Source organism: Leptodactylus fuscus, chromosome 1 (genome assembly GCF_031893055.1).
Source record: "Leptodactylus fuscus isolate aLepFus1 chromosome 1, aLepFus1.hap2, whole genome shotgun sequence".
Lineage (NCBI taxonomy): Eukaryota > Metazoa > Chordata > Amphibia > Anura > Leptodactylidae > Leptodactylus > Leptodactylus fuscus.
Window position 1 is genome coordinate 28,625,214 of NC_134265.1, and position 24,541 is coordinate 28,649,754.

At 57.8% G+C, this 24,541-nt stretch overlaps 55 non-coding genes across 55 annotated transcripts; all 55 read right to left on the reverse strand.

The window, feature by feature from the left end:
* Positions 1–141: 141 nt before the first annotated feature.
* Positions 142–257, reverse strand: LOC142190817 (U5 spliceosomal RNA). The gene has a single exon (XR_012714469.1). It is a non-coding gene; the product is annotated as a U5 spliceosomal RNA (small nuclear RNA).
* Positions 258–582: 325 nt separating this feature from the next.
* LOC142190818 (U5 spliceosomal RNA) lies at positions 583–698 on the reverse strand. The gene has a single exon (XR_012714470.1). It is a non-coding gene; the product is annotated as a U5 spliceosomal RNA (small nuclear RNA).
* Positions 699–1,023: 325 nt separating this feature from the next.
* Positions 1,024–1,139, reverse strand: LOC142190819 (U5 spliceosomal RNA). The gene has a single exon (XR_012714471.1). It is a non-coding gene; the product is annotated as a U5 spliceosomal RNA (small nuclear RNA).
* Positions 1,140–1,464: 325 nt separating this feature from the next.
* On the reverse strand, positions 1,465–1,580 carry LOC142190820 (U5 spliceosomal RNA). Its single transcript, XR_012714472.1, has one exon. It is a non-coding gene; the product is annotated as a U5 spliceosomal RNA (small nuclear RNA).
* A 325-nt stretch (positions 1,581–1,905) lies between these two features.
* On the reverse strand, positions 1,906–2,021 carry LOC142190822 (U5 spliceosomal RNA). Its single transcript, XR_012714474.1, has one exon. It is a non-coding gene; the product is annotated as a U5 spliceosomal RNA (small nuclear RNA).
* Positions 2,022–2,346: 325 nt separating this feature from the next.
* Positions 2,347–2,462, reverse strand: LOC142190823 (U5 spliceosomal RNA). The gene has a single exon (XR_012714475.1). It is a non-coding gene; the product is annotated as a U5 spliceosomal RNA (small nuclear RNA).
* Positions 2,463–2,787: 325 nt separating this feature from the next.
* LOC142190824 (U5 spliceosomal RNA) lies at positions 2,788–2,903 on the reverse strand. Its single transcript, XR_012714476.1, has one exon. It is a non-coding gene; the product is annotated as a U5 spliceosomal RNA (small nuclear RNA).
* Positions 2,904–3,228: 325 nt separating this feature from the next.
* LOC142190825 (U5 spliceosomal RNA) lies at positions 3,229–3,344 on the reverse strand. The gene has a single exon (XR_012714477.1). It is a non-coding gene; the product is annotated as a U5 spliceosomal RNA (small nuclear RNA).
* Positions 3,345–3,669: 325 nt separating this feature from the next.
* LOC142190826 (U5 spliceosomal RNA) lies at positions 3,670–3,785 on the reverse strand. Its single transcript, XR_012714478.1, has one exon. It is a non-coding gene; the product is annotated as a U5 spliceosomal RNA (small nuclear RNA).
* A 325-nt stretch (positions 3,786–4,110) lies between these two features.
* LOC142190828 (U5 spliceosomal RNA) lies at positions 4,111–4,226 on the reverse strand. Its single transcript, XR_012714480.1, has one exon. It is a non-coding gene; the product is annotated as a U5 spliceosomal RNA (small nuclear RNA).
* A 325-nt stretch (positions 4,227–4,551) lies between these two features.
* On the reverse strand, positions 4,552–4,667 carry LOC142190829 (U5 spliceosomal RNA). The gene has a single exon (XR_012714481.1). It is a non-coding gene; the product is annotated as a U5 spliceosomal RNA (small nuclear RNA).
* A 325-nt stretch (positions 4,668–4,992) lies between these two features.
* On the reverse strand, positions 4,993–5,108 carry LOC142190830 (U5 spliceosomal RNA). The gene has a single exon (XR_012714482.1). It is a non-coding gene; the product is annotated as a U5 spliceosomal RNA (small nuclear RNA).
* A 325-nt stretch (positions 5,109–5,433) lies between these two features.
* LOC142190831 (U5 spliceosomal RNA) lies at positions 5,434–5,549 on the reverse strand. The gene has a single exon (XR_012714483.1). It is a non-coding gene; the product is annotated as a U5 spliceosomal RNA (small nuclear RNA).
* A 325-nt stretch (positions 5,550–5,874) lies between these two features.
* On the reverse strand, positions 5,875–5,990 carry LOC142190832 (U5 spliceosomal RNA). The gene has a single exon (XR_012714484.1). It is a non-coding gene; the product is annotated as a U5 spliceosomal RNA (small nuclear RNA).
* Positions 5,991–6,315: 325 nt separating this feature from the next.
* LOC142190833 (U5 spliceosomal RNA) lies at positions 6,316–6,431 on the reverse strand. The gene has a single exon (XR_012714485.1). It is a non-coding gene; the product is annotated as a U5 spliceosomal RNA (small nuclear RNA).
* A 325-nt stretch (positions 6,432–6,756) lies between these two features.
* Positions 6,757–6,872, reverse strand: LOC142190834 (U5 spliceosomal RNA). The gene has a single exon (XR_012714486.1). It is a non-coding gene; the product is annotated as a U5 spliceosomal RNA (small nuclear RNA).
* A 325-nt stretch (positions 6,873–7,197) lies between these two features.
* On the reverse strand, positions 7,198–7,313 carry LOC142190835 (U5 spliceosomal RNA). Its single transcript, XR_012714487.1, has one exon. It is a non-coding gene; the product is annotated as a U5 spliceosomal RNA (small nuclear RNA).
* Positions 7,314–7,638: 325 nt separating this feature from the next.
* Positions 7,639–7,754, reverse strand: LOC142190836 (U5 spliceosomal RNA). Its single transcript, XR_012714488.1, has one exon. It is a non-coding gene; the product is annotated as a U5 spliceosomal RNA (small nuclear RNA).
* Positions 7,755–8,078: 324 nt separating this feature from the next.
* On the reverse strand, positions 8,079–8,194 carry LOC142190837 (U5 spliceosomal RNA). Its single transcript, XR_012714489.1, has one exon. It is a non-coding gene; the product is annotated as a U5 spliceosomal RNA (small nuclear RNA).
* A 325-nt stretch (positions 8,195–8,519) lies between these two features.
* On the reverse strand, positions 8,520–8,635 carry LOC142190839 (U5 spliceosomal RNA). The gene has a single exon (XR_012714491.1). It is a non-coding gene; the product is annotated as a U5 spliceosomal RNA (small nuclear RNA).
* Positions 8,636–8,960: 325 nt separating this feature from the next.
* LOC142190840 (U5 spliceosomal RNA) lies at positions 8,961–9,076 on the reverse strand. The gene has a single exon (XR_012714492.1). It is a non-coding gene; the product is annotated as a U5 spliceosomal RNA (small nuclear RNA).
* A 326-nt stretch (positions 9,077–9,402) lies between these two features.
* On the reverse strand, positions 9,403–9,518 carry LOC142190841 (U5 spliceosomal RNA). The gene has a single exon (XR_012714493.1). It is a non-coding gene; the product is annotated as a U5 spliceosomal RNA (small nuclear RNA).
* A 325-nt stretch (positions 9,519–9,843) lies between these two features.
* LOC142190889 (U5 spliceosomal RNA) lies at positions 9,844–9,958 on the reverse strand. Its single transcript, XR_012714538.1, has one exon. It is a non-coding gene; the product is annotated as a U5 spliceosomal RNA (small nuclear RNA).
* A 325-nt stretch (positions 9,959–10,283) lies between these two features.
* LOC142190842 (U5 spliceosomal RNA) lies at positions 10,284–10,399 on the reverse strand. The gene has a single exon (XR_012714494.1). It is a non-coding gene; the product is annotated as a U5 spliceosomal RNA (small nuclear RNA).
* Positions 10,400–10,725: 326 nt separating this feature from the next.
* On the reverse strand, positions 10,726–10,841 carry LOC142190872 (U5 spliceosomal RNA). The gene has a single exon (XR_012714522.1). It is a non-coding gene; the product is annotated as a U5 spliceosomal RNA (small nuclear RNA).
* A 325-nt stretch (positions 10,842–11,166) lies between these two features.
* LOC142190886 (U5 spliceosomal RNA) lies at positions 11,167–11,284 on the reverse strand. The gene has a single exon (XR_012714535.1). It is a non-coding gene; the product is annotated as a U5 spliceosomal RNA (small nuclear RNA).
* Positions 11,285–11,610: 326 nt separating this feature from the next.
* Positions 11,611–11,726, reverse strand: LOC142190843 (U5 spliceosomal RNA). The gene has a single exon (XR_012714495.1). It is a non-coding gene; the product is annotated as a U5 spliceosomal RNA (small nuclear RNA).
* Positions 11,727–12,050: 324 nt separating this feature from the next.
* On the reverse strand, positions 12,051–12,165 carry LOC142190888 (U5 spliceosomal RNA). Its single transcript, XR_012714537.1, has one exon. It is a non-coding gene; the product is annotated as a U5 spliceosomal RNA (small nuclear RNA).
* A 325-nt stretch (positions 12,166–12,490) lies between these two features.
* LOC142190844 (U5 spliceosomal RNA) lies at positions 12,491–12,606 on the reverse strand. Its single transcript, XR_012714496.1, has one exon. It is a non-coding gene; the product is annotated as a U5 spliceosomal RNA (small nuclear RNA).
* Positions 12,607–12,930: 324 nt separating this feature from the next.
* On the reverse strand, positions 12,931–13,046 carry LOC142190846 (U5 spliceosomal RNA). The gene has a single exon (XR_012714497.1). It is a non-coding gene; the product is annotated as a U5 spliceosomal RNA (small nuclear RNA).
* Positions 13,047–13,371: 325 nt separating this feature from the next.
* Positions 13,372–13,487, reverse strand: LOC142190847 (U5 spliceosomal RNA). Its single transcript, XR_012714498.1, has one exon. It is a non-coding gene; the product is annotated as a U5 spliceosomal RNA (small nuclear RNA).
* Positions 13,488–13,811: 324 nt separating this feature from the next.
* LOC142190848 (U5 spliceosomal RNA) lies at positions 13,812–13,927 on the reverse strand. The gene has a single exon (XR_012714499.1). It is a non-coding gene; the product is annotated as a U5 spliceosomal RNA (small nuclear RNA).
* Positions 13,928–14,252: 325 nt separating this feature from the next.
* On the reverse strand, positions 14,253–14,368 carry LOC142190849 (U5 spliceosomal RNA). Its single transcript, XR_012714500.1, has one exon. It is a non-coding gene; the product is annotated as a U5 spliceosomal RNA (small nuclear RNA).
* Positions 14,369–14,693: 325 nt separating this feature from the next.
* LOC142190890 (U5 spliceosomal RNA) lies at positions 14,694–14,809 on the reverse strand. The gene has a single exon (XR_012714539.1). It is a non-coding gene; the product is annotated as a U5 spliceosomal RNA (small nuclear RNA).
* Positions 14,810–15,136: 327 nt separating this feature from the next.
* Positions 15,137–15,252, reverse strand: LOC142190851 (U5 spliceosomal RNA). Its single transcript, XR_012714502.1, has one exon. It is a non-coding gene; the product is annotated as a U5 spliceosomal RNA (small nuclear RNA).
* Positions 15,253–15,577: 325 nt separating this feature from the next.
* On the reverse strand, positions 15,578–15,693 carry LOC142190874 (U5 spliceosomal RNA). Its single transcript, XR_012714524.1, has one exon. It is a non-coding gene; the product is annotated as a U5 spliceosomal RNA (small nuclear RNA).
* Positions 15,694–16,018: 325 nt separating this feature from the next.
* On the reverse strand, positions 16,019–16,134 carry LOC142190852 (U5 spliceosomal RNA). Its single transcript, XR_012714503.1, has one exon. It is a non-coding gene; the product is annotated as a U5 spliceosomal RNA (small nuclear RNA).
* Positions 16,135–16,459: 325 nt separating this feature from the next.
* Positions 16,460–16,575, reverse strand: LOC142190853 (U5 spliceosomal RNA). Its single transcript, XR_012714504.1, has one exon. It is a non-coding gene; the product is annotated as a U5 spliceosomal RNA (small nuclear RNA).
* A 325-nt stretch (positions 16,576–16,900) lies between these two features.
* On the reverse strand, positions 16,901–17,016 carry LOC142190854 (U5 spliceosomal RNA). Its single transcript, XR_012714505.1, has one exon. It is a non-coding gene; the product is annotated as a U5 spliceosomal RNA (small nuclear RNA).
* Positions 17,017–17,341: 325 nt separating this feature from the next.
* LOC142190855 (U5 spliceosomal RNA) lies at positions 17,342–17,457 on the reverse strand. The gene has a single exon (XR_012714506.1). It is a non-coding gene; the product is annotated as a U5 spliceosomal RNA (small nuclear RNA).
* Positions 17,458–17,782: 325 nt separating this feature from the next.
* Positions 17,783–17,898, reverse strand: LOC142190879 (U5 spliceosomal RNA). Its single transcript, XR_012714528.1, has one exon. It is a non-coding gene; the product is annotated as a U5 spliceosomal RNA (small nuclear RNA).
* A 325-nt stretch (positions 17,899–18,223) lies between these two features.
* LOC142190856 (U5 spliceosomal RNA) lies at positions 18,224–18,339 on the reverse strand. The gene has a single exon (XR_012714507.1). It is a non-coding gene; the product is annotated as a U5 spliceosomal RNA (small nuclear RNA).
* A 325-nt stretch (positions 18,340–18,664) lies between these two features.
* On the reverse strand, positions 18,665–18,780 carry LOC142190857 (U5 spliceosomal RNA). Its single transcript, XR_012714508.1, has one exon. It is a non-coding gene; the product is annotated as a U5 spliceosomal RNA (small nuclear RNA).
* Positions 18,781–19,105: 325 nt separating this feature from the next.
* LOC142190858 (U5 spliceosomal RNA) lies at positions 19,106–19,221 on the reverse strand. The gene has a single exon (XR_012714509.1). It is a non-coding gene; the product is annotated as a U5 spliceosomal RNA (small nuclear RNA).
* Positions 19,222–19,546: 325 nt separating this feature from the next.
* On the reverse strand, positions 19,547–19,662 carry LOC142190859 (U5 spliceosomal RNA). Its single transcript, XR_012714510.1, has one exon. It is a non-coding gene; the product is annotated as a U5 spliceosomal RNA (small nuclear RNA).
* Positions 19,663–19,987: 325 nt separating this feature from the next.
* Positions 19,988–20,103, reverse strand: LOC142190860 (U5 spliceosomal RNA). Its single transcript, XR_012714511.1, has one exon. It is a non-coding gene; the product is annotated as a U5 spliceosomal RNA (small nuclear RNA).
* Positions 20,104–20,428: 325 nt separating this feature from the next.
* On the reverse strand, positions 20,429–20,544 carry LOC142190863 (U5 spliceosomal RNA). The gene has a single exon (XR_012714513.1). It is a non-coding gene; the product is annotated as a U5 spliceosomal RNA (small nuclear RNA).
* A 325-nt stretch (positions 20,545–20,869) lies between these two features.
* LOC142190864 (U5 spliceosomal RNA) lies at positions 20,870–20,985 on the reverse strand. The gene has a single exon (XR_012714514.1). It is a non-coding gene; the product is annotated as a U5 spliceosomal RNA (small nuclear RNA).
* Positions 20,986–21,310: 325 nt separating this feature from the next.
* On the reverse strand, positions 21,311–21,426 carry LOC142190865 (U5 spliceosomal RNA). Its single transcript, XR_012714515.1, has one exon. It is a non-coding gene; the product is annotated as a U5 spliceosomal RNA (small nuclear RNA).
* Positions 21,427–21,751: 325 nt separating this feature from the next.
* Positions 21,752–21,867, reverse strand: LOC142190866 (U5 spliceosomal RNA). Its single transcript, XR_012714516.1, has one exon. It is a non-coding gene; the product is annotated as a U5 spliceosomal RNA (small nuclear RNA).
* Positions 21,868–22,211: 344 nt separating this feature from the next.
* On the reverse strand, positions 22,212–22,327 carry LOC142190867 (U5 spliceosomal RNA). The gene has a single exon (XR_012714517.1). It is a non-coding gene; the product is annotated as a U5 spliceosomal RNA (small nuclear RNA).
* A 325-nt stretch (positions 22,328–22,652) lies between these two features.
* LOC142190868 (U5 spliceosomal RNA) lies at positions 22,653–22,768 on the reverse strand. The gene has a single exon (XR_012714518.1). It is a non-coding gene; the product is annotated as a U5 spliceosomal RNA (small nuclear RNA).
* A 325-nt stretch (positions 22,769–23,093) lies between these two features.
* LOC142190869 (U5 spliceosomal RNA) lies at positions 23,094–23,209 on the reverse strand. Its single transcript, XR_012714519.1, has one exon. It is a non-coding gene; the product is annotated as a U5 spliceosomal RNA (small nuclear RNA).
* Positions 23,210–23,515: 306 nt separating this feature from the next.
* Positions 23,516–23,631, reverse strand: LOC142190870 (U5 spliceosomal RNA). The gene has a single exon (XR_012714520.1). It is a non-coding gene; the product is annotated as a U5 spliceosomal RNA (small nuclear RNA).
* A 325-nt stretch (positions 23,632–23,956) lies between these two features.
* On the reverse strand, positions 23,957–24,072 carry LOC142190871 (U5 spliceosomal RNA). Its single transcript, XR_012714521.1, has one exon. It is a non-coding gene; the product is annotated as a U5 spliceosomal RNA (small nuclear RNA).
* Positions 24,073–24,541: the final 469 nt, after the last annotated feature.

The following is a 24,541-nucleotide window of genomic DNA, read 5'->3' on the forward strand; positions in this document are numbered from 1 at the left end:
AGCCAATTCCCTGCTGAAGGGAAGGGGGCGGGCCCTGTTCAGGATATGCAGATAAGGCCAGCAGCCACCGACCAGCCCGCAGAAGTTAGAGCCGCCGCTCAAGAACCCAAGCACACTCTATTTTTCAACCCAAGCATTGGAAGCCCCAGCAGGCTGGAGCATGCAAAAATTGCTGCAAAACTCAGTTTCGCTCCTCTCCACGGAAATCTTTAGTAAAAGGCGAAAGATTTGTTCGTTCTGAAGAGAAGCCAGAGTATACCGAGTGAGAGGCCCGCCCCCCGGGGTCCGAGGCCATGGCCCCGGTCCTGGGCGAGCTCAAGGAGAGCGCCCCAGAAGAGGCACCGCTAAAGAAGTGAACATCACAGCCCCCAAAGGGCAAGATGAGCTATGTGGCAGCAGGCTCCTTTGGCTTCCAGGTGGCAGCTGGAAGCCGCGCGGACCAGCCAATTCCCTGCTGAAGGGAAGGGGGCGGGCCCTGTTCAGGATATGCAGATAAGGCCAGCAGCCACCGACCAGCCCGCAGAAGTTAGAGCCGCCGCTCAAGAACCCAAGCACACTCTATTTTTCAACCCAAGCATTGGAAGCCCCAGCAGGCTGGAGCATGCAAAAATTGCTGCAAAACTCAGTTTCGCTCCTCTCCACGGAAATCTTTAGTAAAAGGCGAAAGATTTGTTCGTTCTGAAGAGAAGCCAGAGTATACCGAGTGAGAGGCCCGCCCCCCGGGGTCCGAGGCCATGGCCCCGGTCCTGGGCGAGCTCAAGGAGAGCGCCCCAGAAGAGGCACCGCTAAAGAAGTGAACATCACAGCCCCCAAAGGGCAAGATGAGCTATGTGGCAGCAGGCTCCTTTGGCTTCCAGGTGGCAGCTGGAAGCCGCGCGGACCAGCCAATTCCCTGCTGAAGGGAAGGGGGCGGGCCCTGTTCAGGATATGCAGATAAGGCCAGCAGCCACCGACCAGCCCGCAGAAGTTAGAGCCGCCGCTCAAGAACCCAAGCACACTCTATTTTTCAACCCAAGCATTGGAAGCCCCAGCAGGCTGGAGCATGCAAAAATTGCTGCAAAACTCAGTTTCGCTCCTCTCCACGGAAATCTTTAGTAAAAGGCGAAAGATTTGTTCGTTCTGAAGAGAAGCCAGAGTATACCGAGTGAGAGGCCCGCCCCCCGGGGTCCGAGGCCATGGCCCCGGTCCTGGGCGAGCTCAAGGAGAGCGCCCCAGAAGAGGCACCGCTAAAGAAGTGAACATCACAGCCCCCAAAGGGCAAGATGAGCTATGTGGCAGCAGGCTCCTTTGGCTTCCAGGTGGCAGCTGGAAGCCGCGCGGACCAGCCAATTCCCTGCTGAAGGGAAGGGGGCGGGCCCTGTTCAGGATATGCAGATAAGGCCAGCAGCCACCGACCAGCCCGCAGAAGTTAGAGCCGCCGCTCAAGAACCCAAGCACACTCTATTTTTCAACCCAAGCATTGGAAGCCCCAGCAGGCTGGAGCATGCAAAAATTGCTGCAAAACTCAGTTTCGCTCCTCTCCACGGAAATCTTTAGTAAAAGGCGAAAGATTTGTTCGTTCTGAAGAGAAGCCAGAGTATACCGAGTGAGAGGCCCGCCCCCCGGGGTCCGAGGCCATGGCCCCGGTCCTGGGCGAGCTCAAGGAGAGCGCCCCAGAAGAGGCACCGCTAAAGAAGTGAACATCACAGCCCCCAAAGGGCAAGATGAGCTATGTGGCAGCAGGCTCCTTTGGCTTCCAGGTGGCAGCTGGAAGCCGCGCGGACCAGCCAATTCCCTGCTGAAGGGAAGGGGGCGGGCCCTGTTCAGGATATGCAGATAAGGCCAGCAGCCACCGACCAGCCCGCAGAAGTTAGAGCCGCCGCTCAAGAACCCAAGCACACTCTATTTTTCAACCCAAGCATTGGAAGCCCCAGCAGGCTGGAGCATGCAAAAATTGCTGCAAAACTCAGTTTCGCTCCTCTCCACGGAAATCTTTAGTAAAAGGCGAAAGATTTGTTCGTTCTGAAGAGAAGCCAGAGTATACCGAGTGAGAGGCCCGCCCCCCGGGGTCCGAGGCCATGGCCCCGGTCCTGGGCGAGCTCAAGGAGAGCGCCCCAGAAGAGGCACCGCTAAAGAAGTGAACATCACAGCCCCCAAAGGGCAAGATGAGCTATGTGGCAGCAGGCTCCTTTGGCTTCCAGGTGGCAGCTGGAAGCCGCGCGGACCAGCCAATTCCCTGCTGAAGGGAAGGGGGCGGGCCCTGTTCAGGATATGCAGATAAGGCCAGCAGCCACCGACCAGCCCGCAGAAGTTAGAGCCGCCGCTCAAGAACCCAAGCACACTCTATTTTTCAACCCAAGCATTGGAAGCCCCAGCAGGCTGGAGCATGCAAAAATTGCTGCAAAACTCAGTTTCGCTCCTCTCCACGGAAATCTTTAGTAAAAGGCGAAAGATTTGTTCGTTCTGAAGAGAAGCCAGAGTATACCGAGTGAGAGGCCCGCCCCCCGGGGTCCGAGGCCATGGCCCCGGTCCTGGGCGAGCTCAAGGAGAGCGCCCCAGAAGAGGCACCGCTAAAGAAGTGAACATCACAGCCCCCAAAGGGCAAGATGAGCTATGTGGCAGCAGGCTCCTTTGGCTTCCAGGTGGCAGCTGGAAGCCGCGCGGACCAGCCAATTCCCTGCTGAAGGGAAGGGGGCGGGCCCTGTTCAGGATATGCAGATAAGGCCAGCAGCCACCGACCAGCCCGCAGAAGTTAGAGCCGCCGCTCAAGAACCCAAGCACACTCTATTTTTCAACCCAAGCATTGGAAGCCCCAGCAGGCTGGAGCATGCAAAAATTGCTGCAAAACTCAGTTTCGCTCCTCTCCACGGAAATCTTTAGTAAAAGGCGAAAGATTTGTTCGTTCTGAAGAGAAGCCAGAGTATACCGAGTGAGAGGCCCGCCCCCCGGGGTCCGAGGCCATGGCCCCGGTCCTGGGCGAGCTCAAGGAGAGCGCCCCAGAAGAGGCACCGCTAAAGAAGTGAACATCACAGCCCCCAAAGGGCAAGATGAGCTATGTGGCAGCAGGCTCCTTTGGCTTCCAGGTGGCAGCTGGAAGCCGCGCGGACCAGCCAATTCCCTGCTGAAGGGAAGGGGGCGGGCCCTGTTCAGGATATGCAGATAAGGCCAGCAGCCACCGACCAGCCCGCAGAAGTTAGAGCCGCCGCTCAAGAACCCAAGCACACTCTATTTTTCAACCCAAGCATTGGAAGCCCCAGCAGGCTGGAGCATGCAAAAATTGCTGCAAAACTCAGTTTCGCTCCTCTCCACGGAAATCTTTAGTAAAAGGCGAAAGATTTGTTCGTTCTGAAGAGAAGCCAGAGTATACCGAGTGAGAGGCCCGCCCCCCGGGGTCCGAGGCCATGGCCCCGGTCCTGGGCGAGCTCAAGGAGAGCGCCCCAGAAGAGGCACCGCTAAAGAAGTGAACATCACAGCCCCCAAAGGGCAAGATGAGCTATGTGGCAGCAGGCTCCTTTGGCTTCCAGGTGGCAGCTGGAAGCCGCGCGGACCAGCCAATTCCCTGCTGAAGGGAAGGGGGCGGGCCCTGTTCAGGATATGCAGATAAGGCCAGCAGCCACCGACCAGCCCGCAGAAGTTAGAGCCGCCGCTCAAGAACCCAAGCACACTCTATTTTTCAACCCAAGCATTGGAAGCCCCAGCAGGCTGGAGCATGCAAAAATTGCTGCAAAACTCAGTTTCGCTCCTCTCCACGGAAATCTTTAGTAAAAGGCGAAAGATTTGTTCGTTCTGAAGAGAAGCCAGAGTATACCGAGTGAGAGGCCCGCCCCCCGGGGTCCGAGGCCATGGCCCCGGTCCTGGGCGAGCTCAAGGAGAGCGCCCCAGAAGAGGCACCGCTAAAGAAGTGAACATCACAGCCCCCAAAGGGCAAGATGAGCTATGTGGCAGCAGGCTCCTTTGGCTTCCAGGTGGCAGCTGGAAGCCGCGCGGACCAGCCAATTCCCTGCTGAAGGGAAGGGGGCGGGCCCTGTTCAGGATATGCAGATAAGGCCAGCAGCCACCGACCAGCCCGCAGAAGTTAGAGCCGCCGCTCAAGAACCCAAGCACACTCTATTTTTCAACCCAAGCATTGGAAGCCCCAGCAGGCTGGAGCATGCAAAAATTGCTGCAAAACTCAGTTTCGCTCCTCTCCACGGAAATCTTTAGTAAAAGGCGAAAGATTTGTTCGTTCTGAAGAGAAGCCAGAGTATACCGAGTGAGAGGCCCGCCCCCCGGGGTCCGAGGCCATGGCCCCGGTCCTGGGCGAGCTCAAGGAGAGCGCCCCAGAAGAGGCACCGCTAAAGAAGTGAACATCACAGCCCCCAAAGGGCAAGATGAGCTATGTGGCAGCAGGCTCCTTTGGCTTCCAGGTGGCAGCTGGAAGCCGCGCGGACCAGCCAATTCCCTGCTGAAGGGAAGGGGGCGGGCCCTGTTCAGGATATGCAGATAAGGCCAGCAGCCACCGACCAGCCCGCAGAAGTTAGAGCCGCCGCTCAAGAACCCAAGCACACTCTATTTTTCAACCCAAGCATTGGAAGCCCCAGCAGGCTGGAGCATGCAAAAATTGCTGCAAAACTCAGTTTCGCTCCTCTCCACGGAAATCTTTAGTAAAAGGCGAAAGATTTGTTCGTTCTGAAGAGAAGCCAGAGTATACCGAGTGAGAGGCCCGCCCCCCGGGGTCCGAGGCCATGGCCCCGGTCCTGGGCGAGCTCAAGGAGAGCGCCCCAGAAGAGGCACCGCTAAAGAAGTGAACATCACAGCCCCCAAAGGGCAAGATGAGCTATGTGGCAGCAGGCTCCTTTGGCTTCCAGGTGGCAGCTGGAAGCCGCGCGGACCAGCCAATTCCCTGCTGAAGGGAAGGGGGCGGGCCCTGTTCAGGATATGCAGATAAGGCCAGCAGCCACCGACCAGCCCGCAGAAGTTAGAGCCGCCGCTCAAGAACCCAAGCACACTCTATTTTTCAACCCAAGCATTGGAAGCCCCAGCAGGCTGGAGCATGCAAAAATTGCTGCAAAACTCAGTTTCGCTCCTCTCCACGGAAATCTTTAGTAAAAGGCGAAAGATTTGTTCGTTCTGAAGAGAAGCCAGAGTATACCGAGTGAGAGGCCCGCCCCCCGGGGTCCGAGGCCATGGCCCCGGTCCTGGGCGAGCTCAAGGAGAGCGCCCCAGAAGAGGCACCGCTAAAGAAGTGAACATCACAGCCCCCAAAGGGCAAGATGAGCTATGTGGCAGCAGGCTCCTTTGGCTTCCAGGTGGCAGCTGGAAGCCGCGCGGACCAGCCAATTCCCTGCTGAAGGGAAGGGGGCGGGCCCTGTTCAGGATATGCAGATAAGGCCAGCAGCCACCGACCAGCCCGCAGAAGTTAGAGCCGCCGCTCAAGAACCCAAGCACACTCTATTTTTCAACCCAAGCATTGGAAGCCCCAGCAGGCTGGAGCATGCAAAAATTGCTGCAAAACTCAGTTTCGCTCCTCTCCACGGAAATCTTTAGTAAAAGGCGAAAGATTTGTTCGTTCTGAAGAGAAGCCAGAGTATACCGAGTGAGAGGCCCGCCCCCCGGGGTCCGAGGCCATGGCCCCGGTCCTGGGCGAGCTCAAGGAGAGCGCCCCAGAAGAGGCACCGCTAAAGAAGTGAACATCACAGCCCCCAAAGGGCAAGATGAGCTATGTGGCAGCAGGCTCCTTTGGCTTCCAGGTGGCAGCTGGAAGCCGCGCGGACCAGCCAATTCCCTGCTGAAGGGAAGGGGGCGGGCCCTGTTCAGGATATGCAGATAAGGCCAGCAGCCACCGACCAGCCCGCAGAAGTTAGAGCCGCCGCTCAAGAACCCAAGCACACTCTATTTTTCAACCCAAGCATTGGAAGCCCCAGCAGGCTGGAGCATGCAAAAATTGCTGCAAAACTCAGTTTCGCTCCTCTCCACGGAAATCTTTAGTAAAAGGCGAAAGATTTGTTCGTTCTGAAGAGAAGCCAGAGTATACCGAGTGAGAGGCCCGCCCCCCGGGGTCCGAGGCCATGGCCCCGGTCCTGGGCGAGCTCAAGGAGAGCGCCCCAGAAGAGGCACCGCTAAAGAAGTGAACATCACAGCCCCCAAAGGGCAAGATGAGCTATGTGGCAGCAGGCTCCTTTGGCTTCCAGGTGGCAGCTGGAAGCCGCGCGGACCAGCCAATTCCCTGCTGAAGGGAAGGGGGCGGGCCCTGTTCAGGATATGCAGATAAGGCCAGCAGCCACCGACCAGCCCGCAGAAGTTAGAGCCGCCGCTCAAGAACCCAAGCACACTCTATTTTTCAACCCAAGCATTGGAAGCCCCAGCAGGCTGGAGCATGCAAAAATTGCTGCAAAACTCAGTTTCGCTCCTCTCCACGGAAATCTTTAGTAAAAGGCGAAAGATTTGTTCGTTCTGAAGAGAAGCCAGAGTATACCGAGTGAGAGGCCCGCCCCCCGGGGTCCGAGGCCATGGCCCCGGTCCTGGGCGAGCTCAAGGAGAGCGCCCCAGAAGAGGCACCGCTAAAGAAGTGAACATCACAGCCCCCAAAGGGCAAGATGAGCTATGTGGCAGCAGGCTCCTTTGGCTTCCAGGTGGCAGCTGGAAGCCGCGCGGACCAGCCAATTCCCTGCTGAAGGGAAGGGGGCGGGCCCTGTTCAGGATATGCAGATAAGGCCAGCAGCCACCGACCAGCCCGCAGAAGTTAGAGCCGCCGCTCAAGAACCCAAGCACACTCTATTTTTCAACCCAAGCATTGGAAGCCCCAGCAGGCTGGAGCATGCAAAAATTGCTGCAAAACTCAGTTTCGCTCCTCTCCACGGAAATCTTTAGTAAAAGGCGAAAGATTTGTTCGTTCTGAAGAGAAGCCAGAGTATACCGAGTGAGAGGCCCGCCCCCCGGGGTCCGAGGCCATGGCCCCGGTCCTGGGCGAGCTCAAGGAGAGCGCCCCAGAAGAGGCACCGCTAAAGAAGTGAACATCACAGCCCCCAAAGGGCAAGATGAGCTATGTGGCAGCAGGCTCCTTTGGCTTCCAGGTGGCAGCTGGAAGCCGCGCGGACCAGCCAATTCCCTGCTGAAGGGAAGGGGGCGGGCCCTGTTCAGGATATGCAGATAAGGCCAGCAGCCACCGACCAGCCCGCAGAAGTTAGAGCCGCCGCTCAAGAACCCAAGCACACTCTATTTTTCAACCCAAGCATTGGAAGCCCCAGCAGGCTGGAGCATGCAAAAATTGCTGCAAAACTCAGTTTCGCTCCTCTCCACGGAAATCTTTAGTAAAAGGCGAAAGATTTGTTCGTTCTGAAGAGAAGCCAGAGTATACCGAGTGAGAGGCCCGCCCCCCGGGGTCCGAGGCCATGGCCCTGGTCCTGGGCGAGCTCAAGGAGAGCGCCCCAGAAGAGGCACCGCTAAAGAAGTGAACATCACAGCCCCCAAAGGGCAAGATGAGCTATGTGGCAGCAGGCTCCTTTGGCTTCCAGGTGGCAGCTGGAAGCCGCGCGGACCAGCCAATTCCCTGCTGAAGGGAAGGGGGCGGGCCCTGTTCAGGATATGCAGATAAGGCCAGCAGCCACCGACCAGCCCGCAGAAGTTAGAGCCGCCGCTCAAGAACCCAAGCACACTCTATTTTTCAACCCAAGCATTGGAAGCCCCAGCAGGCTGGAGCATGCAAAAATTGCTGCAAAACTCAGTTTCGCTCCTCTCCACGGAAATCTTTAGTAAAAGGCGAAAGATTTGTTCGTTCTGAAGAGAAGCCAGAGTATACCGAGTGAGAGGCCCGCCCCCGGGGTCCGAGGCCATGGCCCCGGTCCTGGGCGAGCTCAAGGAGAGCGCCCCAGAAGAGGCACCGCTAAAGAAGTGAACATCACAGCCCCCAAAGGGCAAGATGAGCTATGTGGCAGCAGGCTCCTTTGGCTTCCAGGTGGCAGCTGGAAGCCGCGCGGACCAGCCAATTCCCTGCTGAAGGGAAGGGGGCGGGCCCTGTTCAGGATATGCAGATAAGGCCAGCAGCCACCGACCAGCCCGCAGAAGTTAGAGCCGCCGCTCAAGAACCCAAGCACACTCTATTTTTCAACCCAAGCATTGGAAGCCCCAGCAGGCTGGAGCATGCAAAAATTGCTGCAAAACTCAGTTTCGCTCCTCTCCACGGAAATCTTTAGTAAAAGGCGAAAGATTTGTTCGTTCTGAAGAGAAGCCAGAGTATACCGAGTGAGAGGCCCGCCCCCCGGGGTCCGAGGCCATGGCCCCGGTCCTGGGCGAGCTCAAGGAGAGCGCCCCAGAAGAGGCACCGCTAAAGAAGTGAACATCACAGCCCCCAAAGGGCAAGATGAGCTATGTGGCAGCAGGCTCCTTTGGCTTCCAGGTGGCAGCTGGAAGCCGCGCGGACCAGCCAATTCCCTGCTGAAGGGAAGGGGGCGGGCCCTGTTCAGGATATGCAGATAAGGCCAGCAGCCACCGACCAGCCCGCAGAAGTTAGAGCCGCCGCTCAAGAACCCAAGCACACTCTATTTTTCAACCCAAGCATTGGAAGCCCCAGCAGGCTGGAGCATGCAAAAATTGCTGCAAAACTCAGTTTCGCTCCTCTCCACGGAAATCTTTAGTAAAAGGCGAAAGATTTGTTCGTTCTGAAGAGAAGCCAGAGTATACCGAGTGAGAGGCCCGCCCCCCGGGGTCCGAGGCCATGGCCCCGGTCCTGGGCGAGCTCAAGGAGAGCGCCCCAGAAGAGGCACCGCTAAAGAAGTGAACATCACAGCCCCCAAAGGGCAAGATGAGCTATGTGGCAGCAGGCTCCTTTGGCTTCCAGGTGGCAGCTGGAAGCCGCGCGGACCAGCCAATTCCCTGCTGAAGGGAAGGGGGCGGGCCCTGTTCAGGATATGCAGATAAGGCCAGCAGCCACCGACCAGCCCGCAGAAGTTAGAGCCGCCGCTCAAGAACCCAAGCACACTCTATTTTTCAACCCAAGCATTGGAAGCCCCAGCAGGCTGGAGCATGCAAAAATTGCTGCAAAACTCAGTTTCGCTCCTCTCCACGGAAATCTTTAGTAAAAGGCGAAAGATTTGTTCGTTCTGAAGAGAAGCCAGAGTATACCGAGTGAGAGGCCCGCCCCCCGGGGTCCGAGGCCATGGCCCCGGTCCTGGGCGAGCTCAAGGAGAGCGCCCCAGAAGAGGCACCGCTAAAGAAGTGAACATCACAGCCCCCAAAGGGCAAGATGAGCTATGTGGCAGCAGGCTCCTTTGGCTTCCAGGTGGCAGCTGGAAGCCGCGCGGACCAGCCAATTCCCTGCTGAAGGGAAGGGGGCGGGGCCCTGTTCAGGATATGCAGATAAGGCCAGCAGCCACCGACCAGCCCGAAGAAGTTAGAGCCGCCGCTCAAGAACCCAAGCACACTCTATTTTTCAACCCAAGCATTGGAAGCCCCAGCAGGCTGGAGCATGCAAAAATTGCTGCAAAACTCAGTTTCGCTCCTCTCCACGGAAATCTTTAGTAAAAGGCGAAAGATTTGTTCGTTCTGAAGAGAAGCCAGAGTATACCGAGTGAGAGGCCCGCCCCCCGGGGTCCGAGGCCATGGCCCCGGTCCTGGGCGAGCTCAAGGAGAGCGCCCCAGAAGAGGCACTGCTAAAGAAGTGAACATCACAGCCCCCAAAGGGCAAGATGAGCTATGTGGCAGCAGGCTCCTTTGGCTTCCAGGTGGCAGCTGGAAGCCGCGCGGACCAGCCAATTCCCTGCTGAAGGGAAGGGGGCGGGCCCTGTTCAGGATATGCAGATAAGGCCAGCAGCCACCGACCAGCCCGCAGAAGTTAGAGCCGCCGCTCAAGAACCCAAGCACACTCTATTTTTCAACCCAAGCATTGGAAGCCCCAGCAGGCTGGAGCATGCAAAAATTGCTGCAAAACTCAGTTTCGCTCCTCTCCACGGAAATCTTTAGTAAAAGGCAGAGATTTGTTCGTTCTGAAGAGAAGCCAGAGTATACCGAGTGAGAGGCCCGCCCCCCGGGGTCCGAGGCCATGGCCCCGGTCCTGGGCGAGCTCAAGGAGAGCGCCCCAGAAGAGGCACTGCTAAAGAAGTGAACATCACAGCCCCCAAAGGGCAAGATGAGCTATGTGGCAGCAGGCTCCTTTGGCTTCCAGGTGGCAGCTGGAAGCCGCGCGGACCAGCCAATTCCCTGCTGAAGGGAAGGGGGCGGGCCCTGTTCAGGATATGCAGATAAGGCCAGCAGCCACCGACCAGCCCGCAGAAGTTAGAGCCGCCGCTCAAGAACCCAAGCACACTCTATTTTTCAACCCAAGCATTGGAAGCCCCAGCAGGCTGGAGCATGCAAAAATTGCTGCAAAACTCAGTTTCGCTCCTCTCCACGGAAATCTTTAGTAAAAGGCGAAAGATTTGTTCGTTCTGAAGAGAAGCCAGAGTATACCGAGTGAGAGGCCCGCCCCCCGGGGTCCGAGGCCATGGCCCCGGTCCTGGGCGAGCTCAAGGAGAGCGCCCCCAGAAGAGGCACCGCTAAAGAAGTGAACATCACAGCCCCCAAAGGGCAAGATGAGCTATGTGGCAGCAGGCTCCTTTGGCTTCCAGGTGGCAGCTGGAAGCCGCGCGGACCAGCCAATTCCCTGCTGAAGGGAAGGGGGCGGGCCCTGTTCAGGATATGCAGATAAGGCCAGCAGCCACCGACCAGCCCGCAGAAGTTAGAGCCGCCGCTCAAGAACCCAAGCACACTCTATTTTTCAACCCAAGCATTGGAAGCCCCAGCAGGCTGGAGCATGCAAAAATTGCTGCAAAACTCAGTTTCGCTCCTCTCCACGGAAATCTTTAGTAAAAGGCGAAAGATTTGTTCGTTCTGAAGAGAAGCCAGAGTTTACCGAATGAGAGGCCCGCCCCCCGGGGTCCGAGGCCATGGCCCCGGTCCTGGGCGAGCTCAAGGAGAGCGCCCCAGAAGAGGCACCGCTAAAGAAGTGAACATCACAGCCCCCAAAGGGCAAGATGAGCTATGTGGCAGCAGGCTCCTTTGGCTTCCAGGTGGCAGCTGGAAGCCGCGCGGACCAGCCAATTCCCTGCTGAAGGGAAGGGGGCGGGCCCTGTTCAGGATATGCAGATAAGGCCAGCAGCCACCGACCAGCCCGCAGAAGTTAGAGCCGCCGCTCAAGAACCCAAGCACACTCTATTTTTCAACCCAAGCATTGGAAGCCCCAGCAGGCTGGAGCATGCAAAAAATTGCTGCAAAACTCAGTTTCGCTCCTCTCCACGGAAATCTTTAGTAAAAGGCGAAAGATTTGTTCGTTCTGAAGAGAAAGCCAGAGTATACCGAGTGAGAGGCCCGCCCCCCGGGGTCCGAGGCCATGGCCCCGGTCCTGGGCGAGCTCAAGGAGAGCGCCCCAGAAGAGGCACCGCTAAAGAAGTGAAACATCACAGCCCCCAAAGGGCAAGATGAGCTATGTGGCAGCAAGCTCCTTTGGCTTCCAGGTGGCAGCTGGAAGCCGCGCGGACCAGCCAATTCCCTGCTGAAGGGAAGGGGGCGGGCCCTGTTCAGGATATGCAGATAAGGCCAGCAGCCACCGACCAGCCCGCAGAAGTTAGAGCCGCCGCTCAAGAACCCAAGCACACTCTATTTTTCAACCCAAGCATTGGAAGCCCCAGCAGGCTGGAGCATGCAAAAATTGCTGCAAAACTCAGTTTCGCTCCTCTCCACGGAAATCTTTAGTAAAAGGCGAAAGATTTGTTCGTTCTGAAGAGAAGCCAGAGTATACCGAGTGAGAGGTCCGCCCCCCGGGGTCCGAGGCCATGGCCCCGGTCCTGGGCGAGCTCAAGGAGAGCGCCCCAGAAGAGGCACCGCTAAAGAAGTGAACATCACAGCCCCCAAAGGGCAAGATGAGCTATGTGGCAGCAGGCTCCTTTGGCTTCCAGGTGGCAGCTGGAAGCCGCGCGGACCAGCCAATTCCCTGCTGAAGGGAAGGGGGCGGGCCCTGTTCAGGATATGCAGATAAGGCCAGCAGCCACCGACCAGCCCGCAGAAGTTAGAGCCGCCGCTCAAGAACCCAAGCACACTCTATTTTTCAACCAAGCATTGGAAGCCCCAGCAGGCTGGAGCATGCAAAAATTGCTGCAAAACTCAGTTTCGCTCCTCTCCACGGAAATCTTTAGTAAAGGCGAAAGATTTGTTCGTTCTGAAGAGAAGCCAGAGTATACCGAGTGAGAGGTCCGCCCCCCGGGGTCCGAGGCCATGGCCCCGGTCCTGGGCGAGCTCAAGGAGAGCGCCCCAGAAGAGGCACCGCTAAAGAAGTGAACATCACAGCCCCCAAAGGGCAAGATGAGCTATGTGGCAGCAGGCTCCTTTGGCTTCCAGGTGGCAGCTGGAAGCCGCGCGGACCAGCCAATTCCCTGCTGAAGGGAAGGGGGCGGGCCCTGTTCAGGATATGCAGATAAGGCCAGCAGCCACCGACCAGCCCGCAGAAGTTAGAGCCGCCGCTCAAGAACCCAAGCACACTCTATTTTTCAACCCAAGCATTGGAAGCCCCAGCAGGCTGGAGCATGCAAAAATTGCTGCAAAACTCAGTTTCGCTCCTCTCCACGGAAATCTTTAGTAAAAGGCGAAAGATTTGTTCGTTCTGAAGAGAAGCCAGAGTATACCGAGTGAGAGGCCCGCCCCCCGGGGTCCGAGGCCATGGCCCCGGTCCTGGGCGAGCTCAAGGAGAGCGCCCCAGAAGAGGCACCGCTAAAGAAGTGAACATCACAGCCCCCAAAGGGCAAGATGAGCTATGTGGCAGCAGGCTCCTTTGGCTTCAGGTGGCAGCTGGAAGCCGCGCGGACCAGCCAATTCCCTGCTGAAGGGAAGGGGGCGGGCCCTGTTCAGGATATGCAGATAAGGCCAGCAGCCACCGACCAGCCCGCAGAAGTTAGAGCCGCCGCTCAAGAACCCAAGCACACTCTATTTTTCAACCCAAGCATTGGAAGCCCCAGCAGGCTGGAGCATGCAAAAATTGCTGCAAAACTCAGTTTCGCTCCTCTCCACGGAAATCTTTAGTAAAAGGCGAAAGATTTGTTCGTTCTGAAGAGAAGCCAGAGTATACCGAGTGAGAGGCCCGCCCCCGGGGTCCGAGGCCATGGCCCCGGTCCTGGGCGAGCTCAAGGAGAGCGCCCCAGAAGAGGCACCGCTAAAGAAGTGAACATCACAGCCCCCAAAGGGCAAGATGAGCTATGTGGCAGCAGGCTCCTTTGGCTTCCAGGTGGCAGCTGGAAGCCGCGCGGACCAGCCAATTCCCTGCTGAAGGGAAGGGGGCGGGCCCTGTTCAGGATATGCAGATAAGGCCAGCAGCCACCGACCAGCCCGCAGAAGTTAGAGCCGCCGCTCAAGAACCCAAGCACACTCTATTTTTTCAACCCAAGCATTGGAAGCCCCAGCAGGCTGGAGCATGCAAAAATTGCTGCAAAACTCAGTTTCGCTCCTCTCCACGGAAATCTTTAGTAAAAGGCGAAAGATTTGTTCGTTCTGAAGAGAAGCCAGAGTATACCGAGTGAGAGGCCCGCCCCCCGGGGTCCGAGGCCATGGCCCCGGTCCTGGGCGAGCTCAAGGAGAGCGCCCCAGAAGAGGCACCGCTAAAGAAGTGAACATCACAGCCCCCAAAGGGCAAGATGAGCTATGTGGCAGCAGGCTCCTTTGGCTTCCAGGTGGCAGCTGGAAGCCGCGCGGACCAGCCAATTCCCTGCTGAAGGGAAGGGGGCGGGCCCTGTTCAGGATATGCAGATAAGGCCAGCAGCCACCGACCAGCCCGCAGAAGTTAGAGCCGCCGCTCAAGAACCCAAGCACACTCTATTTTTCAACCAAGCATTGGAAGCCCCAGCAGGCTGGAGCATGCAAAAATTGCTGCAAAACTCAGTTTCGCTCCTCTCCACGGAAATCTTTAGTAAAAGGCGAAAGATTTGTTCGTTCTGAAGAGAAGCCAGAGTATACCGAGTGAGAGGCCCGCCCCCCGGGGTCCGAGGCCATGGCCCCGGTCCTGGGCGAGCTCAAGGAGAGCGCCCCAGAAGAGGCACCGCTAAAGAAGTGAACATCACAGCCCCCAAAGGGCAAGATGAGCTATGTGGCAGCAGGCTCCTTTGGCTTCCAGGTGGCAGCTGGAAGCCGCGCGGACCAGCCAATTCCCTGCTGAAGGGAAGGGGGCGGGCCCTGTTCAGGATATGCAGATAAGGCCAGCAGCCACCGACCAGCCCGCAGAAGTTAGAGCCGCCGCTCAAGAACCCAAGCACACTCTATTTTTCAACCCAAGCATTGGAAGCCCCAGCAGGCTGGAGCATGCAAAAATTGCTGCAAAACTCAGTTTCGCTCCTCTCCACGGAAATCTTTAGTAAAAGGCGAAAGATTTGTTCGTTCTGAAGAGAAGCCAGAGTATACCGAGTGAGAGGCCCGCCCCCCGGGGTCCGAGGCCATGGCCCCGGTCCTGGGCGAGCTCAAGGAGAGCGCCCCAGAAGAGGCACCGCTAAAGAAGTGAACATCACAGCCCCCAAAGGGCAAGATGAGCTATGTGGCAGCAGGCTCCTTTGGCTTCCAGGTGGCAGCTGGAAGCCGCGCGGACCAGCCAATTCCCTGCTGAAGGGAAGGGGGCGGGCCCTGTTCAGGATATGCAGATAAGGCCAGCAGCCACCGACCAGCCCGCAGAAGTTAGAGCCGCCGCTCAAGAACCCAAGCACACTCTATTTTTCAACCCAAGCATTGGAAGCCCCAGCAGGCTGGAGCATGCAAAAAATTGCTGCAAAACTCAGTTTCGCTCCTCTCCACGGAAATCTTTAGTAAAAGGCAGAGATTTGTTCGTTCTGAAGAGAAGCCAGAGTATACCGAGTGAGAGGCCCGCCCCCCCGGGGTCCGAGGCCATGGCCCCGGTCCTGGGCGAGCTCAAGGAGAGCGCCCCAGAAGAGGCACCGCTAAAGAAGTGAACATCACAGCCCCCAAAGGGCAAGATGAGCTATGTGGCAGCAGGCTCCTTTGGCTTCCAGGTGGCAGCTGGAAGCCGCGCGGACCAGCCAATTCCCTGCTGAAGGGAAGGGGGCGGGGCCCTGTTCAGGATATGCAGATAAGGCCAGCAGCCACCGACCAGCCCGCAGAAGTTAGAGCCGCCGCTCAAGAACCCAAGCACACTCTATTTTTCAACCCAAGCATTGGAAGCCCCAGCAGGCTGGAGCATGCAAAAATTGCTGCAAAACTCAGTTTCGCTCCTCTCCACGGAAATCTTTAGTAAAAGGCGAAAGATTTGTTCGTTCTGAAGAGAAGCCAGAGTATACCGAGTGAGAGGCCCGCCCCCCGGGGTCCGAGGCCATGGCCCCGGTCCTGGGCGAGCTCAAGGAGAGCGCCCCAGAAGAGGCACCGCTAAAGAAGTGAACATCACAGCCCCCAAAGGGCAAGATGAGCTATGTGGCAGCAGGCTCCTTTGGCTTCCAGGTGGCAGCTGGAAGCCGCGCGGACCAGCCAATTCCCTGCTGAAGGGAAGGGGGCGGGCCCTGTTCAGGATATGCAGATAAGGCCAGCAGCCACCGACCAGCCCGCAGAAGTTAGAGCCGCCGCTCAAGAACCCAAGCACACTCTATTTTTCAACCCAAGCATTGGAAGCCCCAGCAGGCTGGAGCATGCAAAAATTGCTGCAAAACTCAGTTTCGCTCCTCTCCACGGAAATCTTTAGTAAAAGGCGAAAGATTTGTTCGTTCTGAAGAGAAGCCAGAGTTTACCGAGTGAGAGGCCCGCCCCCCGGGGTCCGAGGCCATGGCCCCGGTCCTGGGCGAGCTCAAGGAGAGCGCCCCAGAAGAGGCACCGCTAAAGAAGTGAACATCACAGCCCCCAAAGGGCAAGATGAGCTATGTGGCAGCAGGCTCCTTTGGCTTCCAGGTGGCAGCTGGAAGCCGCGCGGACCAGCCAATTCCCTGCTGAAGGGAAGGGGGCGGGCCCTGTTCAGGATATGCAGATAAGGCCAGCAGCCACCGACCAGCCCGCAGAAGTTAGAGCCGCCGCTCAAGAACCCAAGCACACTCTATTTTTCAACCCAAGCATTGGAAGCCCCAGCAGGCTGGAGCATGCAAAAATTGCTGCAAAACTCAGTTTCGCTCCTCTCCACGGAAATCTTTAGTAAAAGGCGAAAGATTTGTTCGTTCTGAAGAGAAGCCAGAGTATACCGAGTGAGAGGCCCGCCCCCCGGGGTCCGAGGCCATGGCCCCGGTCCTGGGCGAGCTCAAGGAGAGCGCCCCAGAAGAGGCACCGCTAAAGAAGTGAACATCACAGCCCCCAAAGGGCAAGATGAGCTATGTGGCAGCAGGCTCCTTTGGCTTCCAGGTGGCAGCTGGAAGCCGCGCGAACCAGCCAATTCCCTGCTGAAGGGAAGGGGGCGGGCCCTGTTCAGGATATGCAGATAAGGCCAGCAGCCACCGACCAGCCCGCAGAAGTTAGAGCCGCCGCTCAAGATCCCAAGCACACTCTATTTTTCAACCCAAGCATTGGAAGCCCCAGCAGGCTGGAGCATGCAAAAATTGCTGCAAAACTCAGTTTCGCTCCTCTCCACGGAAATCTTTAGTAAAAGGCGAAAGATTTGTTCGTTCTGAAGAGAAGCCAGAGTATACCGAGTGAGAGGCCCGCCCCCCGGGGTCCGAGGCCATGGCCCCGGTCCTGGGCGAGCTCAAGGAGAGCGCCCCAGAAGAGGCACCGCTAAAGAAGTGAACATCACAGCCCCCAAAGGGCAAGATGAGCTATGTGGCAGCAGGCTCCTTTGGCTTCCAGGTGGCAGCTGGAAGCCGCGCGGACCAGCCAATTCCCTGCTGAAGGGAAGGGGGCGGGCCCTGTTCAGGATATGCAGATAAGGCCAGCAGCCACCGACCAGCCCGCAGAAGTTAGAGCCGCCGCTCAAGAACCCAAGCACACTCTATTTTTCAACCCAAGCATTGGAAGCCCCAGCAGGCTGGAGCATGCAAAAATTGCTGCAAAACTCAGTTTCGCTCCTCTCCACGGAAATCTTTAGTAAAAGGCGAAAGATTTGTTCGTTCTGAAGAGAAGCCAGAGTATACCGAGTGAGAGGCCCGCCCCCCGGGGTCCGAGGCCATGGCCCCGGTCCTGGGCGAGCTCAAGGAGAGCGCCCCAGAAGAGGCACCGCTAAAGAAGTGAACATCACAGCCCCCAAAGGGCAAGATGAGCTATGTGGCAGCAGGCTCCTTTGGCTTCCAGGTGGCAGCTGGAAGCCGCGCGGACCAGCCAATTCCCTGCTGAAGGGAAGGGGGCGGGCCCTGTTCAGGATATGCAGATAAGGCCAGCAGCCACCGACCAGCCCGCAGAAGTTAGAGCCGCCGCTCAAGAACCCAAGCACACTCTATTTTTCAACCCAAGCATTGGAAGCCCCAGCAGGCTGGAGCATGCAAAAATTGCTGCAAAACTCAGTTTCGCTCCTCTCCACGGAAATCTTTAGTAAAAGGCGAAAGATTTGTTCGTTCTGAAGAGAAGCCAGAGTATACCGAGTGAGAGGCCCGCCCCCCGGGGTCCGAGGCCATGGCCCCGGTCCTGGGCGAGCTCAAGGAGAGCGCCCCAGAAGAGGCACCGCTAAAGAAGTGAACATCACAGCCCCCAAAGGGCAAGATGAGCTATGTGGCAGCAGGCTCCTTTGGCTTCCAGGTGGCAGCTGGAAGCCGCGCGGACCAGCCAATTCCCTGCTGAAGGGAAGGGGGCGGGCCCTGTTCAGGATATGCAGATAAGGCCAGCAGCCACCGACCAGCCCGCAGAAGTTAGAGCCGCCGCTCAAGAACCCAAGCACACTCTATTTTTCAACCCAAGCATTGGAAGCCCCAGCAGGCTGGAGCATGCAAAAATTGCTGCAAAACTCAGTTTCGCTCCTCTCCACAGAAATCTTTAGTAAAAGGCGAAAGATTTGTTCGTTCTGAAGAGAAGCCAGAGTATACCGAGTGAGAGGCCCGCCCCCCGGGGTCCGAGGCCATGGCCCCGGTCCTGGGCGAGCTCAAGGAGAGCGCCCCAGAAGAGGCACCGCTAAAGAAGTGAACATCACAGCCCCCAAAGGGCAAGATGAGCTATGTGGCAGCAGGCTCCTTTGGCTTCCAGGTGGCAGCTGGAAGCCGCGCGGACCAGCCAATTCCCTGCTGAAGGGAAGGGGGCGGGCCCTGTTCAGGATATGCAGATAAGGCCAGCAGCCACCGACCAGCCCGCAGAAGTTAGAGCCGCCGCTCAAGAACCCAAGCACACTCTATTTTTCAACCCAAGCATTGGAAGCCCCAGCAGGCTGGAGCATGCAAAAATTGCTGCAAAACTCAGTTTCGCTCCTCTCCACGGAAATCTTTAGTAAAAGGCGAAAGATTTGTTCGTTCTGAAGAGAAGCCAGAGTATACCGAGTGAGAGGCCCGCCCCCCGGGGTCCGAGGCCATGGCCCCGGTCCTGGGCGAGCTCAAGGAGAGCGCCCCAGAAGAGGCACCGCTAAAGAAGTGAACATCACAGCCCCCAAAGGGCAAGATGAGCTATGTGGCAGCAGGCTCCTTTGGCTTCCAGGTGGCAGCTGGAAGCCGCGCGGACCAGCCAATTCCCTGCTGAAGGGAAGGGGGCGGGCCCTGTTCAGGATATGCAGATAAGGCCAGCAGCCACCGACCAGCCCGCAGAAGTTAGAGCCGCCGCTCAAGAACCCAAGCACACTCTATTTTTCAACCCAAGCATTGGAAGCCCCAGCAGGCTGGAGCATGCAAAAATTGCTGCAAAACTCAGTTTCGCTCCTCTCCACGGAAATCTTTAGTAAAAGGCGAAAGATTTGTTCGTTCTGAAGAGAAGCCAGAGTATACCGAGTGAGAGGCCCGCCCCCCGGGGTCCGAGGCCATGGCCCCGGTCCTGGGCGAGCTCAAGGAGAGCGCCCCAGAAGAGGCACCGCTAAAGAAGTGAACATCACAGCCCCCAAAGGGCAAGATGAGCTATGTGGCAGCAGGCTCCTTTGGCTTCCAGGTGGCAGCTGGAAGCCGCGCGGACCAGCCAATTCCCTGCTGAAGGGAAGGGGGCGGGCCCTGTTCAGGATATGCAGATAAGGCCAGCAGCCACCGACCAGCCCGCAGAAGTTAGAGCCGCCGCTCAAGAACCCAAGCACACTCTATTTTTCAACCCAAGCATTGGAAGCCCCAGCAGGCTGGAGCATGCAAAAATTGCTGCAAAACTCAGTTTCGCTCCTCTCCACGGAAATCTTTAGTAAAAGGCGAAAGATTTGTTCGTTCTGAAGAGAAGCCAGAGTATACCGAGTGAGAGGCCCGCCCCCCGGGGTCCGAGGCCATGGCCCCGGTCCTGGGCGAGCTCAAGGAGAGCGCCCCAGAAGAGGCACCGCTAAAGAAGTGAACATCACAGCCCCCAAAGGGCAAGATGAGCTATGTGGCAGCAGGCTCCTTTGGCTTCCAGGTGGCAGCTGGAAGCCGCGCGGACCAGCCAATTCCCTGCTGAAGGGAAGGGGGCGGGCCCTGTTCAGGATATGCAGATAAGGCCAGCAGCCACCGACCAGCCCGCAGAAGTTAGAGCCGCCGCTCAAGAACCCAAGCACACTCTATTTTTCAACCCAAGCATTGGAAGCCCCAGCAGGCTGGAGCATGCAAAAATTGCTGCAAAACTCAGTTTCGCTCCTCTCCACGGAAATCTTTAGTAAAAGGCGAAAGATTTGTTCGTTCTGAAGAGAAGCCAGAGTATACCGAGTGAGAGGCCCGCCCCCCGGGGTCCGAGGCCATGGCCCCGGTCCTGGGCGAGCTCAAGGAGAGCGCCCCAGAAGAGGCACCGCTAAAGAAGTGAACATCACAGCCCCCAAAGGGCAAGATGAGCTATGTGGCAGCAGGCTCCTTTGGCTTCCAGGTGGCAGCTGGAAGCCGCGCGGACCAGCCAATTCCCTGCTGAAGGGAAGGGGGCGGGCCCTGTTCAGGATATGCAGATAAGGCCAGCAGCCACCGACCAGCCCGCAGAAGTTAGAGCCGCCGCTCAAGAACCCAAGCACACTCTATTTTTCAACCCAAGCATTGGAAGCCCCAGCAGGCTGGAGCATGCAAAAATTGCTGCAAAACTCAGTTTCGCTCCTCTCCACGGAAATCTTTAGTAAAAGGCGAAAGATTTGTTCGTTCTGAAGAGAAGCCAGAGTATACCGAGTGAGAGGCCCGCCCCCCGGGGTCCGAGGCCATGGCCCCGGTCCTGGGCGAGCTCAAGGAGAGCGCCCCAGAAGAGGCACCGCTAAAGAAGTGAACATCACAGCCCCCAAAGGGCAAGATGAGCTATGTGGCAGCAGGCTCCTTTGGCTTCCAGGTGGCAGCTGGAAGCCGCGCGGACCAGCCAATTCCCTGCTGAAGGGAAGGGGGCGGGCCCTGTTCAGGATATGCAGATAAGGCCAGCAGCCACCGACCAGCCCGCAGAAGTTAGAGCCGCCGCTCAAGAACCCAAGCACACTCTATTTTTCAACCCAAGCATTGGAAGCCCCAGCAGGCTGGAGCATGCAAAAATTGCTGCAAAACTCAGTTTCGCTCCTCTCCACGGAAATCTTTAGTAAAAGGCGAAAGATTTGTTCGTTCTGAAGAGAAGCCAGAGTATACCGAGTGAGAGGCCCGCCCCCCGGGGTCCGAGGCCATGGCCCCGGTCCTGGGCGAGCTCAAGGAGAGCGCCCCAGAAGAGGCACCGCTAAAGAAGTGAACATCACAGCCCCCAAAGGGCAAGATGAGCTATGTGGCAGCAGGCTCCTTTGGCTTCCAGGTGGCAGCTGGAAGCCGCGCGGACCAGCCAATTCCCTGCTGAAGGGAAGGGGGCGGGCCCTGTTCAGGATATGCAGATAAGGCCAGCAGCCACCGACCAGCCCGCAGAAGTTAGAGCCGCCGCTCAAGAACCCAAGCACACTCTATTTTTCAACCCAAGCATTGGAAGCCCCAGCAGGCTGGAGCATGCAAAAATTGCTGCAAAACTCAGTTTCGCTCCTCTCCACGGAAATCTTTAGTAAAAGGCGAAAGATTTGTTCGTTCTGAAGAGAAGCCAGAGTATACCGAGTGAGAGGCCCGCCCCCCGGGGTCCGAGGCCATGGCCCCGGTCCTGGGCGAGCTCAAGGAGAGCGCCCCAGAAGAGGCACCGCTAAAGAAGTGAACATCACAGCCCCCAAAGGGCAAGATGAGCTATGTGGCAGCAGGCTCCTTTGGCTTCCAGGTGGCAGCTGGAAGCCGCGCGGACCAGCCAATTCCCTGCTGAAGGGAAGGGGGCGGGCCCTGTTCAGGATATGCAGATAAGGCCAGCAGCCACCGACCAGCCCGCAGAAGTTAGAGCCGCCGCTCAAGAACCCAAGCACACTCTATTTTTCAACCCAAGCATTGGAAGCCCCAGCAGGCTGGAGCATGCAAAAATTGCTGCAAAACTCAGTTTCGCTCCTCTCCACGGAAATCTTTAGTAAAAGGCGAAAGATTTGTTCGTTCTGAAGAGAAGCCAGAGTATACCGAGTGAGAGGCCCGCCCCCCGGGGTCCGAGGCCATGGCCCCGGTCCTGGGCGAGCTCAAGGAGAGCGCCCCAGAAGAGGCACCGCTAAAGAAGTGAACATCACAGCCCCCAAAGGGCAAGATGAGCTATGTGGCAGCAGGCTCCTTTGGCTTCCAGGTGGCAGCTGGAAGCCGCGCGGACCAGCCAATTCCCTGCTGAAGGGAAGGGGGCGGGCCCTGTTCAGGATATGCAGATAAGGCCAGCAGCCACCGACCAGCCCGCAGAAGTTAGAGCCGCCGCTCAAGAACCCAAGCACACTCTATTTTTCAACCCAAGCATTGGAAGCCCCAGCAGGCTGGAGCATGCAAAAATTGCTGCAAAACTCAGTTTCGCTCCTCTCCACGGAAATCTTTAGTAAAAGGCGAAAGATTTGTTCGTTCTGAAGAGAAGCCAGAGTATACCGAGTGAGAGGCCCGCCCCCCGGGGTCCGAGGCCATGGCCCCGGTCCTGGGCGAGCTCAAGGAGAGCGCCCCAGAAGAGGCACCGCTAAAGAAGTGAACATCACAGCCCCCAAAGGGCAAGATGAGCTATGTGGCAGCAGGCTCCTTTGGCTTCCAGGTGGCAGCTGGAAGCCGCGCGGACCAGCCAATTCCCTGCTGAAGGGAAGGGGGCGGGCCCTGTTCAGGATATGCAGATAAGGCCAGCAGCCACCGACCAGCCCGCAGAAGTTAGAGCCGCCGCTCAAGAACCCAAGCACACTCTATTTTTCAACCCAAGCTCTATTTTTCAACCCAAGCATTGGAAGCCCCAGCAGGCTGGAGCATGCAAAAATTGCTGCAAAACTCAGTTTCGCTCCTCTCCACGGAAATCTTTAGTAAAAGGCGAAAGATTTGTTCGTTCTGAAGAGAAGCCAGAGTATACCGAGTGAGAGGCCCGCCCCCCGGGGTCCGAGGCCATGGCCCCGGTCCTGGGCGAGCTCAAGGAGAGCGCCCCAGAAGAGGCACCGCTAAAGAAGTGAACATCACAGCCCCCAAAGGGCAAGATGAGCTATGTGGCAGCAGGCTCCTTTGGCTTCCAGGTGGCAGCTGGAAGCCGCGCGGACCAGCCAATTCCCTGCTGAAGGGAAGGGGGCGGGCCCTGTTCAGGATATGCAGATAAGGCCAGCAGCCACCGACCAGCCCGCAGAAGTTAGAGCCGCCGCTCAAGAACCCAAGCACACTCTATTTTTCAACCCAAGCATTGGAAGCCCCAGCAGGCTGGAGCATGCAAAAATTGCTGCAAAACTCAGTTTCGCTCCTCTCCACGGAAATCTTTAGTAAAAGGCGAAAGATTTGTTCGTTCTGAAGAGAAGCCAGAGTATACCGAGTGAGAGGCCCGCCCCCCGGGGTCCGAGGCCATGGCCCCGGTCCTGGGCGAGCTCAAGGAGAGCGCCCCAGAAGAGGCACCGCTAAAGAAGTGAACATCACAGCCCCCAAAGGGCAAGATGAGCTATGTGGCAGCAGGCTCCTTTGGCTTCCAGGTGGCAGCTGGAAGCCGCGCGGACCAGCCAATTCCCTGCTGAAGGGAAGGGGGCGGGCCCTGTTCAGGATATGCAGATAAGGCCAGCAGCCACCGACCAGCCCGCAGAAGTTAGAGCCGCCGCTCAAGAACCCAAGCACACTCTATTTTTCAACCCAAGCATTGGAAGCCCCAGCAGGCTGGAGCATGCAAAAATTGCTGCAAAACTCAGTTTCGCTCCTCTCCACGGAAATCTTTAGTAAAAGGCGAAAGATTTGTTCGTTCTGAAGAGAAGCCAGAGTATACCGAGTGAGAGGCCCGCCCCCCGGGGTCCGAGGCGAGCTCAAGGAGAGCGCCCCAGAAGAGGCACCGCTAAAGAAGTGAACATCACAGCCCCCAAAGGGCAAGATGAGCTATGTGGCAGCAGGCTCCTTTGGCTTCCAGGTGGCAGCTGGAAGCCGCGCGGACCAGCCAATTCCCTGCTGAAGGGAAGGGGGCGGGCCCTGTTCAGGATATGCAGATAAGGCCAGCAGCCACCGACCAGCCCGCAGAAGTTAGAGCCGCCGCTCAAGAACCCAAGCACACTCTATTTTTCAACCCAAGCATTGGAAGCCCCAGCAGGCTGGAGCATGCAAAAATTGCTGCAAAACTCAGTTTCGCTCCTCTCCACGGAAATCTTTAGTAAAAGGCGAAAGATTTGTTCGTTCTGAAGAGAAGCCAGAGTATACCGAGTGAGAGGCCCGCCCCCCGGGGTCCGAGGCCATGGCCCCGGTCCTGGGCGAGCTCAAGGAGAGCGCCCCAGAAGAGGCACCGCTAAAGAAGTGAACATCACAGCCCCCAAAGGGCAAGATGAGCTATGTGGCAGCAGGCTCCTTTGGCTTCCAGGTGGCAGCTGGAAGCCGCGCGGACCAGCCAATTCCCTGCTGAAGGGAAGGGGGCGGGCCCTGTTCAGGATATGCAGATAAGGCCAGCAGCCACCGACCAGCCCGCAGAAGTTAGAGCCGCCGCTCAAGAACCCAAGCACACTCTATTTTTCAACCCAAGCATTGGAAGCCCCAGCAGGCTGGAGCATGCAAAAATTGCTGCAAAACTCAGTTTCGCTCCTCTCCACGGAAATCTTTAGTAAAAGGCGAAAGATTTGTTCGTTCTGAAGAGAAGCCAGAGTATACCGAGTGAGAGGCCCGCCCCCCGGGGTCCGAGGCCATGGCCCCGGTCCTGGGCGAGCTCAAGGAGAGCGCCCCAGAAGAGGCACCGCTAAAGAAGTGAACATCACAGCCCCCAAAGGGCAAGATGAGCTATGTGGCAGCAGGCTCCTTTGGCTTCCAGGTGGCAGCTGGAAGCCGCGCGGACCAGCCAATTCCCTGCTGAAGGGAAGGGGGCGGGCCCTGTTCAGGATATGCAGATAAGGCCAGCAGCCACCGACCAGCCCGCAGAAGTTAGAGCCGCCGCTCAAGAACCCAAGCACACTCTATTTTTCAACCCAAGCATTGGAAGCCCCAGCAGGCTGGAGCATGCAAAAATTGCTGCAAAACTCCTCCTCCTCCTCCTCCTCCTCCTCCTCCTCCTCCTCCTCCTCCTCCTCCTCCTCCTCCTCCTCCTCCTCCTCCTCCTCCTCTTCCACCTCCTCCTCCTCCTC